General features: G+C 42.5%; 1 protein-coding gene across 4 annotated transcripts in view; it reads right to left on the reverse strand.

Moving 5' to 3' along the window:
* gse1b (Gse1 coiled-coil protein b) overlaps positions 1–13762 on the reverse strand; it is a 260697-nt gene that overhangs the window by 88983 nt on the left and 157952 nt on the right. The gene's annotated exons all lie outside the window — the stretch shown is intronic.

Consider the following 13762-nt stretch of genomic DNA (forward strand, 5'->3'; position numbering starts at 1 on the left):
TGCCGGCAGAGTTTTTTATTTTGTAAACAAGGGACAAGAAAATTGAACTTTTCTGAAATGTTCTCTAAAATAAAACTGTCATGACAAACAGTTTTTCATTTATATGGTTTTCTTTTTTTTGCTTTACTGCCTGGCTGATCCCAGCTACAGGCCCAGATCAGAGTGGCTGATTCAGGGAGGTAGCTCCACATGTGATAACTTTCAAGAGCAAACAGTGAAGCCATCATCATCGCATCTGTCATCCTGTTAGATGAACAGCATCCTGATGCTTCTGTGGAGTCCAGAGGGCTATCCAGTCAGAGCTCTGACAAGTTCCACTGATGCTGAATCCTTCCTCTCATTGTAGTGCCCCTTATCTTCAAACAAGGCATTGCCACCTAATCAAAATACCATACGACATGTTCACTGCGGGGTCTGAGGTGCTCGCATTTTCCACGAAGGCCTGTGACACGCACTACGGGGGTGGTCTATTCTGACGAGTGTGAGCACTTGCAAGTACAGGGGGAGGAAATGACCTAGCCTTTTCGCGGCAGCTGGTGGGTGATTTCTGAGCACAAACAAATAAAAATAAAGTAATTGAACGAAACGGTTAGGAAAAAGGAAGATGGGTTTATGGCATTCAAGATTTAAAAAAAAAAAAACAAGTCCGGTTATCTTAGAAGCAACAGCCTCTTCCCCTCCTGGAAAAAAACCCTGCCCTCAAGGCTGCCTGTTTCTACGGTATGCCTGGGTGTAAAACACTGGGCTGTCTATCAGCTGCAGCAGCACAGGAAGCAGATAAGCAATCGCTTAATCTCTCCCCAGCACACAGGCTCCCTTGTTCGGAGGGAGTGTGGACTCAAAGAATCAACGAGAGCAGAATTGAGGATTTTGTTCCCCTCTATTTGTCAGCAACAAGAGCATGCATGATTGCTTGCACCTTTACATGCTAGCTGGCCTTCAGCAGTAATATTCTGCAGCTCAGCGGAAACACAATCCCCAAGCATCTGGCCCATTTATTTGACTGCTGACCCCTAACTTCACTCCCAGAGTTGCACAGGGCCTATTATTAAGCCGAAGCTCTTTAGCAGCTCATTATTTAACCACAATACCTGTCCACCTGTGCCCAAGCATGTTTGTGTTCGACAGTGTGTGTGCTTTCCTGGAGACCTGAAGGAAGTGATGTCCTTCTACATATGAACACGAGAGGTAGCACACACAGGCTTGTATTCCTGTCTTTGAGGGGACGTTCCCCATTGACTCTTCTGTTTTATAGATTTGTTATTCTCCACACAAGGTAAAGGGAAATCCAAAATAAGTGTTTTTCATGCCTTTACATTTAAAAGAAGATGCACTTTGGCTTATAAAGTTATTTTCTTTGTGGGGAGCCCCTTCATCATCTTTTGTTAGGAGCTACTGTCTTTGTGGAGACATATGCTCAAAATTACGTTCCAACACTGATGGTAATGCATGTCCTCACAGACAAAGACCTACCAACCTTCCAACACTACTGTATTTCATTAGAGAGACAGCGAATTATTATGAAGACACTTATGAATATTACTATATTCTGAATTCCACAATATGAAAATCAAAGAATCTGATCAACAAAGATTAGCACAGGTATGTTTTCTATCAAGAGGTTCAGTAATACATCACTTTCTAACAGCGGGTTAATTTCTAATGTTAACATTCAACTTATTAGCTCGCAGGTTTTTGTTTCACTCGATAAGTACTTACAATTAAGATTCAGGTGTTGCTTTCTGCTTTTTTAATACTCACAGTGGATGGAAAAAAAACTGTGGTTACAGCTTTTATATCTTGTCTCATACTCAAGAGAGTGGTTTGGTTTGTGGGCTAAAGGTTGCGCCTGTCTTTTTTTTTTAAAGTTCAGCTGTAAAGGAACGTGCAATATTGCAGACAAGCCCCTCCTCCCGAAGCACATGAAATGTTAAAGCAGCTTCTGAGGTACGCTGTACGCTGCTTCTTAAAACCAGCAGCTCTTTGCATCTGTTTATAGTGTACGTCCGAGTGGGCGGATGTCTTTTTTAAGACAACATTGATAGCACTCAGCTCACCACCAGAAGCCTCAAATTCCTATCCTCTAATAGCTTTGCTTTTTTTCTCAACAAATTCACTCTTTAATCTACTGCACTGTGCCCTCGGAGTCAGGAGAAAAGATGTCTTGCGGATGGCAGCTAAATACGGGATTTGGAAGCGTACGACTTGAACAAAAGATGATTAACTTAGCTGACCTCCAAACCCTCGTGTGGCCTTTTACTTAATTCGACTCTTGATTACCGAGTAACTCCAGGGGTGGCTAAGAGTAAATCTTCTTCCATATGCTAATTGTACGAGCTCAAAGAATTAATTTGCAAATGTGTCATTACCCATCAGCTGTAGTAGCAATAACCCTGTAATTATAGGCACATCGCTGGCGAGGCAGCGGCACAGGTCAGGCAGCAAGCTGTTCAGCAACGGAGGAGGAAGGAAACAACAACAGTTTAAAAAAAAAACTCACATACACTTTCTTCCTCTGAAGGCAAGCTCCAAGCCTCATCTTACATGAGGAAAAGGCTCTCATTGAAGCCGCCGGACAACAATCACAGTTCAAGCAGAAAACAAAACCTGTGATATGTCTTTGGTCTTTTGCAATGCTTTGTAATTTTGCAGATTCAGTAATTTTATGGAGAAGCTGACACCAGATTCCCAGTGACATTCAACAGGCACCCCAGGAGACATTCTGTAATCAGAGACCAAATATTTTAAAATCAAGACCCCAACTCCCACAAATGTTTGGAAAGCCAATTTGAAGACCTTTATTAAAAAGGTCTAATCAAAGTTACCTAAGGGCTAAGGGCGTCAGATGCATCCAAGATGGTGATGTTTTTCTTAGCCCCCTGCTCACAGCCCCTGCCTACATTAAATGTGTCGTTCAGCAAAATGGAAGAAAACCTTCTGGTATGCTCACATATACACACAGGACGATTAGGAAGGCACTTGGTCACAGCAGAGTGATGAAACCTGGCAGACAGAGGCACAAAGGATGACAGACAGCAAAAGTCTTCAGACTTCCTCCACAGGTCAGGAAGTGTGCCGTGTAGTCAGTGTGTTTAATTGGGCCACATTTCATTGCACCGCCACCGCAAACAATCACAGCTCGGCCCAGCAGGGCGTCACCCAGCCCTGGGTCCAGCGGTCAGGGAGCTGCGCCGTGCTGCTGCCGTGAACCCCCGGCAAGGGGACCCCGAGCTCTCCCTTCACGCGTATACTCCCTTCACAAATATACTTCACCTGAAACGTGGTTCACACCTTCTCCCTTCTCTCAACGACAGACTTGTTTTCTTCTAATCCTCTCAATTCATTTGTAGGTTTCGTTTTCTCACCTCTCCTCACCTCTCTCGACTTTGCACCACCTGAGTGGCCTCTCTGCCTCCCCCCTGCTCCTGCCTCCTCTCCACTCTCAGCTGTTGTTCTCCTGTGCTATATAATCTTTGCTGTCTGCACTGTCTTTCTCACACCTGAAGAAGGCTCCACAGCCAAAATGTTGTGTTTCCTTTCTTCTATTTTCAGCATGGAATAAACCTTTACTTCATATCCCAACAATTGGATTCCTGGATAACAAAGTGGAAAAGGTCACTCAAGTGTTTTTGAACTCCAATTGAATTTCTCATTGTTACAGTGTTTTCCCAAAGTTCAAAGTCACCTCTTACTGACAGTAGGAGGCCTGCTATTCGAGATGATGCAGTGCAGTCTATTTTCTTATTGGTAGACCATAAAGAATCGAGACCCCTTCACATTCTTATACTTCATATCCCAGCAACTGGATTTGTTGGAGAACAAAGCGGACAAGGTCACTCAAGTGTTTTTGAACTCTAATTTAATTTCTCATTATTACAGTGTTGGGCAGTGCGGTGGCTCTGTGGCTCAGGATCTGCGCCTGTGGCTGGAAGGTTGCCGGTTCGCATCCCGTGGCCGGCAGAGGAATCCTACTCCATTCGACCCCTGAGCAAGGCCCTTAACCCCAACTGCTCCAGGGGCGCCGTATAAATGGCTGACCCTGCGCTCTGACCCCTAGTTTCTCTCCCTGTCTGTGTGACTCATGGAGAGCAAGCTGGGGTATGCGAAAAGACAAATTCCTAATTCAAGAAATTGTATATGGCCAATAAAGTGATCTCTTATCTCTCTTACATTCAATGGTACACATTTTGTACATTTACTTATGAGTTAATAATTTGTTATTTGGAAATTAAAACACTTAGACTTTTGTTTATAGTCATTAAGCACCCTACATGCAATTATCCACAGGTCATACAGAATAAGGGTGGTCAGTTGTGACTTGGTTCTAAAAACTGTAACTGAGAAGAGTGGATTATTCTTAAATAACAGGAGTCACTGGGAGATCCCCTTCATTCGAGTGGGAACCACATAGCTTTACCTAGGAGGCAATCGAGACTGGCCAATCAAATGTAGCTTGCATGTCTTTATCAAGTGGGAGAACCTAAAGCATCCAGTTTAAACCAACACAACCACAGGGGGAACAGGCAGATTCCACTCAGATCCCCTACCCCCCATGACTAGAATCGAATCCTGAACCTTGCAGCCATGCCACAACACTGCCCACAACAGGATTACTATGATACAGAATGAAAACACTGCTGGCTTTGAAAAACACGCCCCTAATTTGCTAAAGACATCTAAAGGACATCTGCACTGTGTGCATAATATGGGTGCTAATTCTTCTAAGAAAGCATGAGTCTTTCCTCTGAACTGTCCTGTAACCATTTCAATGCAATAAACTTATTGATGTCTTCTCTAAGTGTTTTTAACTGATCAAGCCTCCAGTCTGCTGTATGAGACTGTATATTCTTTGCTTGCATGTCAACACAGAAAAAAGGATGCCACACACTTTCCTTTTCTCCCTCTCTCTCCCACTAAACATAAACATCTTGTCACTCTCTGTATGAACAGCTGCTACACTTTCAACAGAAGTGACAACAACTGTTACTCTATAACCCCTTATCTCCAGCCTCTGTTGAGATAGGAGATTCAAAACACACTGGGTTGTTTTAAAAACTGGGATATTATGGACAAAGTACAACGGTCTATAATTACACTACGCAGACATTAGAAGTAGAACCACAAAAACTGATACACATGGACAACTGCAAACATGTGGAAGAAATTCTGTAGCAGCTTGGATCCGCCATCAGCATTATCGTGCTGAACAGGATTTTTCACACTTTTAATAAGATGCACCTTTTGTGTCAATGTGCTTCTGATTGTGAAAGATACATTCCTGTTCAAAAGCCAGGGATTTAAGCTTTAGCGGAAAAACATCTAGCTTCTACTTTCTGGGCAGACAGCAGACTGGCAAGCCCTCCGACAGCCTTGTGAACGTGTGGTGAAACAGGCTGCCAGCCGCTGTCCCTGTTAGTTGGTTCGGAAGGCGACTGTCACGGCATCGATTCCTTCCATGAACAGCATTGCTTAGCCAGGCACTCAATCAGAACTGTATTACTGCTGGAACCAACACATTTTGGCAAATGTTCATATTTAAAAGTAAAGTTCGGCTTACATTTTAAAGCTACAGTAACAACTTGTAGGAAACTAACCTAAGAGCAACGCTTTGCCAGGTTTCATATGTTGATTCTAAAAGAACTCTTTTGTTCAAATTTTAAAACTGCTGTCAATTCACCAAATGCCAAGAAGGAGGGACAGTAGACTCCTTTACTCTAAGTAGCGTAAGCTCTTAAAGCATTATCTTTCTAAAAAATGAAAATATCTTTCTGTAAGTATAAAAGCAATAAAGTAAAAAATACACAATAAATATTACCTAATTCATGAATTAAGTGAATCAGGCTAGTGCTGCTTCTTGTGGTGAGCTTTGTCTTTCATGTCTACAGCTAACTGCTGAGCAATTTCAGTAACAGGATATGTCGTTAATGCTAATGCCAGACTGAAGAGAGGAGAACACAACTTCAGAAGTCAGCACCTGTCTAGTATAGCTCAGCTATGTGCTGGTGACATGGTGGGAGGTTTCTGCAGGTCCAGGTGGTGGCAGGAGCAGTGTTAGTTTCAGCTCAGATGGCACTGCCTGTCTGCAGGCCTCTCCGCATGGGCAGATTAATAATTCAGGATGTTTAAGACGACATGAGCCCTCTGAACGGGCCATCTGGGTTACTGGAGGTCCATGAGACTCAATCACACCTGACTGCCCAAGGCAACACTGACAAGTACAATACCACAGCCAGCTGGGCAAGAGAGGGGCTGGGGGGGAGAGACGGAAATTCAAGTCAGTTTGACAAGGACAGCATTTCCCACTCTCAGTGTTCAGCAAGACACTAATTGACATTGCAGATCACAGAACTGAACCTGCAGCCACTTAAACACCACTATTTACAAGTTATGTGATCATAATGTTTAATTTACAGCCTGTTTGATATCCTCTTCTTGGGCAATTTGTAACATTGTTCTCCTGCCTTTAAGGCTGCCTATCTAGCAAGATGCATTTCTGAAGCCTGTGAAAAGCCTTCTATCTTGTAAAAACAACATGCACTGCAGGATGGCTGGGTAGGTGTAAGAGCAGTCTTGTGGAGAGAGGCCAACTTCTGACTGGCCTGGAAAATTAAATGCTGTGTGGCTGAGTAGTCCAGAGAACGGATGGATCAGGCGCCTCCGTAGGCAAGTGTTCAGGAGATAAGCCTGAGGTTCTGCAAAATACACCGCACTTCACTGCCACAGCCCAGTTATCTCTCATTCAGCTTTTAAACACAGCAAAGACGCACAGTTACCAACAGTAGACTGCAAGATGGCACAAACTCCTCTGAAGTGGGACATGATTTGAAAACCCTGGCCAACAGGCTTACAGCTATTATCCTTCTTTTAAAAAAACAGCTGTAATAACAGACTCTAGCATCCTCTGTAATTATCAGCCAGTATCTATCTTGGATAAAGGTTTGGATAAAGGCGACTGCTGTAGATGTTGTTGATAATATGAATTTACCTATCTACAAATAAGATGCATGAGCCCTCTTATTCTAGGTTCAGACTGAGGAGTAGAATAGAAACAGTTTGTTTGGGCTACTAACCTGCAGATAACTTTTTTTTATCCATTATTCCATTCTACTGAATAGATCTGAGAATTACGGAAACTGCTCGGTCATGATTTAAAATCTAACTGACTGAAAATTCATTCAGTTGCTGTTCCTCTTGTACAAAGTTGGTGGTCACAACTTTTTTAGTATCTATATTTCAGTACTTGGACAGAATATTTCTCAGTAATTCGTCAGGTTTCTTTTCTTTGCAGTTGACACATGAAATCTAACATAGTTCATTCACTATCTGCCTTGTGAACCTAACTGCATAGTCATTATTAAAAAATGGACGTTACATACATAACATTACAGACAGGACAGAAAGAAAAAAAGCTCTTAAGTGCCTATATGTTCAGAACTCAGATTATGCAGTGCATTTAAAGGCAAACATACAGAGAATGTACATGCTGTACCTTTAAAGCAGGAAGTACAAGAACTTAAAAACTGCTCTAGTATCATTAGTATCAAAGTATCATTTTTAACAAACACCTAAATATCCAGGACAGGGACCAGCTTACCTTGACAAAGTTACTGTGCATCACGACCTGTTCTGGGAGAATAATGGCCATGTATCAGATTCATTGCAAATAATAAGGAAATGTAATGATTGAGCCCACACACAATGCTCTTCCGCTTGCAAAATATCACTGACACTCAACTGCAATACACTCTTATATTATATATTATTTCTGTCAGCTGGAAAGGCATGAGCCCAGAGACTACAAAATTGTCCAGCAAGAGTTAAGGGCCGCAATGCTTTAAACTCATTTACTGAAGCTAGCCCTGCGCCCCAGCTGCAGATATTGAAATGCCCAGACCCTGGTACTCATCTCCAGATGTGTCCCTTTAAACAGCAGATCTTCCTGTGGTGCCTTGCCAAAAATAATAGTGTTGATTTGGCTTTATGGCACAAACTTAGTTTTTTTAAAGGAATTTATATAGTGTTTGTCAGAGCTGTTTAACCTCTAGTCATTAAAACTTGGCCCAGCCTGCCGGGTCAGGAAAAGAGCCCATGAAAGACTGATGTGTAGTGTCTCAAAATAGGTGTTCAACAACATTGTGCTTTCTAATGAGCCTTCCCAGAGAGCCTTTGAGGAGCCAGGGTGGATGAGATGGAATGCTACACTGCACAATTCAAAAAAAAAGAAAAGAGAAAAAACATGCAGAGAAAGATTCTTTAAAAGCTTATCTCATTTGATTAACAAATCACCAGGCACAGCCTCCGGGCAGGTGCATATTATGCAAAAGAAACAAAGGCTCTTGTTGCAGAAACAACAGGAGGAATCCAGGCTTTTAAAGTACAGTACATGACGGCAACACTTGAAAATGGTGGTGCTTTCTCGCTTGATTCTCACTCCCTTGTGCTACTTCTTTATTTGCATTTGTTTATGTTAATGAGCCCTGTTTATTGAGTAGAGAGGGTTATTTCATTAGTTAATGTGTAGAAAAAAATGTGTACACACATTTTGTGCATCCAGAATGAACACACCTCAGGCTATAGAGCACAATATCATTTAGAATCCACTGCAGTGCTCACAGTTGGGGTGAAACCTACGAAGAGTACAGTACCAGCCTGCAGCTGTTTAACTGCAAACAGTGTCAAAAACTGGAGAGATTCTAGGGCTTAACAGGCAGGACAAGATTCCAGATAACTGAATGACTGACAAAGCACACACCAAGGATCAGAGTGCAAACCTTGCCGTGCAATTGAGATTTATCATTCAGAAGAGATATAATTTAATGTGAAAATTGCACTTGCTGATTAAGACATATTGCAGAAAATTAATTCTTACATTGAGGCTTCTTTTAAATTAATTAGCAACCATATTACATACTTGGATGCTAAAGACAAAGTGTGCAATGAATTCACAAATGTTGCAACAATCAACAATCTCCAATTATTGCAACTATATGATTTATGAGTAATATACCTATATACACAGCAATTTAAAAGTGTCTTTGTGTGCAGAGTGTGCCAAAAGAAAACTAGCCATGCGTTTCAGAAATAACCAATATCTCATCATTAGCCCACAGTTTAAAGTTACCACTAGAAGATGAGAGGAGTCATTGTGCAAACACAGAGTGGGAACTGTGGAGACACAAGTGGGAAACAAGCAGATTTGTGGAGTTCAGTTTGCCGTTTAACTCGTACGTTCTGCACGATTTGTCAGTGCTTCCTGCGCTCCAGTGAGATCACCTGCCACTGAGGATGCCCCTCTGGGCACGCGGACGGGTTCTGGGTGAGCTCAAGCACTCGGCCGGCGCACTCCGATCGCAGTCAGGATGCTGTGCTGTGCTATAATTTACTGAGAATCTGTCCACTGCTGATAAAATCAAATCCACCACATCCACTAGGCTACATAATAAGGGTTTCATTTCTGAACAATTTATGTGCAGCGTGTCTGACCTTTGAATTCTCTGAAACAAGCAACGATGATTTCCCTCCGAAAAGGCAGCCTCAGATGATGAAACGTAAATCAGAATAGACCGTCAAAGTCCTTCTAATTTTAAGCCAACTAAAACATTTCAGCGCACAGATCTGTCGAGTCCTTTCCATCTCATAGAAATGTACACAGACAAAGAAAACAGTAAAGAAATTTTAAAATAGCTAAAAATAACTAGAGGCATACACCCTTGGCTAATTTGCATATTTTAATGCAATATTTAGAAATGTTTCCAGAAGCTCCCATCGTGTTTGTCATCAAGTGTGCATCTGTAGGAACATTCTGTATTCATTGTTCTTATTCAATTGAAACAATACAAAAAGACCAATGTCTAGATAATATAAAATATATTAGATATGATTAAATATTATTATTATTAAAGCTCTATTGCAAAAGCTCTGATTCTAAGAGAGCCCTTCAGTAAATAAAAATATTGTACTAGTCTTTCTCAAAGAGAATATGGTGTAAAAATGGGGAAACCACAAAGGCTTCTTTTCAAAACTTTCAATACAAAAGTAATAGCTTCTGGAATGGCATTTGTCTCTATTTTCACTGTCTCCGCTTCATCTCAGCACAGCACCATTACACTGCCGCAGGGGAGCCATCCTAGGGCTACGATTGAGCGTGTGAACATGAAAAACAGTTTTTTTCCTTGCAGAACGAGGTCCCCTGTCCCACTCAGAACTGAGGTCACCTTCGCTGGCTTCAACAGCCCTTAATTTCATCAGCTCTGCTGTTTGGCCACATAGGCTACATACGTCACATCAGGGGTGTTGAGGTGCAAGAACCTTCTTCCTCAGGAGAAATGGAACCAAAGGTCCACCCTGGGAGACCTCGAGAACGCCAGGGTCGAGCTCGGCCTGGAAGGCAGTTTGCTGGTGGTGCTAGTGACTGCCAGCAGGCTGCTTGAACTCTCGATCCTCATCAATGGCTCTCCTGCCCCTGCCTCTGTCACAGTGCAACGGTCACACTTATGATGCTAAACCCTTGGATTGAATTCCCTGTCTGGAGCGTGTGCCTACTGGAATTTAAATAACACTGGAAGATCTGAGGAATTTTCATCACATGTGCAGCTCAACCCTTTGCACATAACTTCCTGTTACAGCATAAAGAGAAATTAGAGAAATAAGAAAACAACCCTGAAAACAGTAGAGGATTGTCTAATTTAACTGGAAACTATGATCACATGCATGAAGACATTTAAAACGGTAAAGTCAATATTTTTTTAAAATAATTTGTCTTGTTTGTGAAATCAGCTTTTTAAAATTAATGCTGAGCTTTATCATTCCCTCTCTGATGAGATTCAAAAAATATTTTAACAAATTATGTGGTCCATCTATGATCAACTAAAACTGTTGTGAATCCCTGCAGGGCGGGTCATGGAATACAATTATTCTATTCTACCTATTTCTAAGTGTGATTTGACTGCTGATGTTTTACAGGACGTTGGAATTGAATGCATCTATTCAAACACCACACAGTATCTTATCATTTTACAGATGGCAGGTTCTGCAAGCTTTAGAGATTACGAAGAGCTATTCTACCAAGGCAAAGACTATTGCTGCCTCCTGCACTGCGGTTCTCCAACAAGTAACAAAAAGCTCAGAACATACACAGACTGGCAGAAGTGCTCGATTGGATTAAGAGAAATAGTATCTTTTTGAACAAAAATACACCAAGAGGTTTCAATCATTTCGAAAACCTCTCTTAAATAAGCAGCAGGACTTAATCCCCAATGCCCTCATGTTCACCTTGAGCTCTAAACTGAAGCTTCCCCCAGGCTCAAAGGCAAATAAGCGAGACACTGGTTGAGGCAGCCCGCACAGCTTTGAGAGCCACATGGAGGCAGACTTTCAGAGGATGTGCTGATTGGACTGGGCAGCCGTTCTTCAGAAACAAGCCCAACCAGGAGCATCTTTCATTCTGCCCAACTGTGCATTAGTGATTCATCAAGTGAAAACAGGTACTGCATTTATATGTAAATAAAGCGCTAGAGCACAGCTCCTGAGGTACCTTTATTGCCTTAACTAGACGCTGCTTGAGTTTCACTTCTCTCTGTAGAGTAGGGGAGAAAATAACAAATACAGCTCTTCTGCGAACATTGTTTATCAGCACTGAAGATGCGGTCTGGATCTTGGCCCTAGCTTGTGTTAATTGGAGAGGCATTTTGCTTCATTGAATAACTGTAAACCCTCTGAGAAAGGAAGACCTGCTTGGTGCATTGTAATGGCACCTCGACACACCACGGATGCAAACAGCAGTAATAAGGTGGAATTATAATAAGTCTGTTTTTGGTGTCTTGTGTTTGGGGAGGCACAGTGTACAGAAGGGCTCGTGGATCTCTTGCATAATAAAGTTGTAAAAATGTTTAATTACCTAGTTCAACCAGGAGGCTTAACTGGAATCTAGAAAGGTTGAACAGAGCTGGAAATGGTGCTCACCAGATATTAAATTTGGCTTGTAGAAAAGGCCCATTATTGCCTTTATTTGTATTGTTTTCAATATCAACTGCATTCCTGTCATAAATGATTACACTGCTTGTCTCCTGCACAGCAGAAGAGACATACTGGTAAGCTTTACCAGCACTGGTTTGAAATAATTATTAATTTTATTACATATTTTGCAGGACCATTTCACATTTTGCTTTATGTGCTAAGAAGATTCTGTTCAAGATGTTCAGTTTTCAAACCCTAAATTACTAAGTAAAAATAAGGGGGATTGAGGAGGTTTTGAAGCATGTGCTGCAGGATTTGGCAGGAGAGGAAGGGGCATTACTCCTGGCCTCCCTTCGGCAAGCATCCTGGGAGCACAGTAACAGAACAGATGGGACCTCGGTTCCACATCCCATCTGAAGCGCAGCCCCCACCATGCTTGTGCCAGGCTGCCTACTGGCACACGCTGTACCTGATACCCATTCGGCTCTGAAGCATCTCCAGCTCCAACTGAGAAGTGAAACCATTCGAAGTCAGTAATTAGTTTCTTTCATCCACTGGGTCATTTCAACAAATAAGGTTTGTTGACCGAAGTGCTGCTGGAATGTTGCACTAGGATCTTGTGTGAGTGCTCAGAACATGCCATGTTGGAGTCGCTGGGCACAACGAACACTGTACCCATCAGAGGTCAACGCGATGAGACCAGCATCCATAGCAGATGGTTCTCCACAAACAAAGACCAATGCAGCACTTGAAACTGGTCTCCCACCAGGACCATCGAGCTGCCTCAACAGAGTGGAAGCAGAAGCTTGCTCTCCTGGCAGTGCTGTGTGATTCCCAGCCAGGGACTCTCTGAGGCATCACTGGACTTCATCCAGGCCAATGCTAGCCATGCTTTCAGAAGTAATGTACCTACTAGCAAAAAAACATTCTAAATGGTGCTAAATGGAAGGAGACTAATATTTTCAGCTATAGCTACACATATTTCTCACATGGGAGAAAATAAGCATTGTAGATCAAATTGAAGGACAGCCCATATCTCCAGTTGGTGAACTAACATTTTAAGCACACAAATAAAATAGTTTTATAGACATAAATTAGACAGATACGAAAAATGGCAAACAACTATTTCCATGTGCAGTGACCCACTCACTGATACTTGTGACACAGAGGGGAAAAAATCCCAAAGATCAGCAGAAGAAAATGACAGGCCCATAACAACAGTGTGGTAACATGATAACAGCTGTCTGTGAAGCAGAGATAAATAGCCCCAGCAGCTAGAAGATGTGTTCGCGGAGACGCTAACCGTGTCTGTCAGCGTGTTTTAGCAGCGCAGCCCAGGCCTGCTGCCCTGGCTGGGAGGAGAGACAGGAAGTGACAGGGAAACCGAGCAGAAAGTGCGAGGCCAGCTCACAGAACGCGCCCCCCCTGCAAGCGGAGATAAACTAAAAGGCTGCAATCAGTTGTTGCTCTGGTGTGCCGCACACTGACAGGGCAAGTGTGAAGGCTTTTAGGCCCTCCTGGGTTTTCCATTTGCAGCAACTCCTGGCATTTTTCCTTGCTTTCTCCTCCTGTGAGCTTCTCAGAGCCTGTATTTTACACACCAGGCGCCTCCATTTCTCAGAGCTAAGTGCTGTTAACCCTTTCCAGCAATCATGATCTCACTCCATTATGCAAGCTGTATGTGGGAGAAAAATATAAACTGTTCAGCATGCACAAACTCCCAGGAGCATGAAGTTCCACAGTAACCCACAGTCTATTCTTCTCCCCCCTTTGTTTCAATAAACTGTGAAAAATAGACGAAAATACT

The sequence above is a fragment of the Lepisosteus oculatus genome, chromosome 20 (assembly GCF_040954835.1).
Source record: "Lepisosteus oculatus isolate fLepOcu1 chromosome 20, fLepOcu1.hap2, whole genome shotgun sequence".
NCBI classification, from domain to species: Eukaryota; Metazoa; Chordata; class Actinopteri; order Semionotiformes; family Lepisosteidae; genus Lepisosteus; species Lepisosteus oculatus.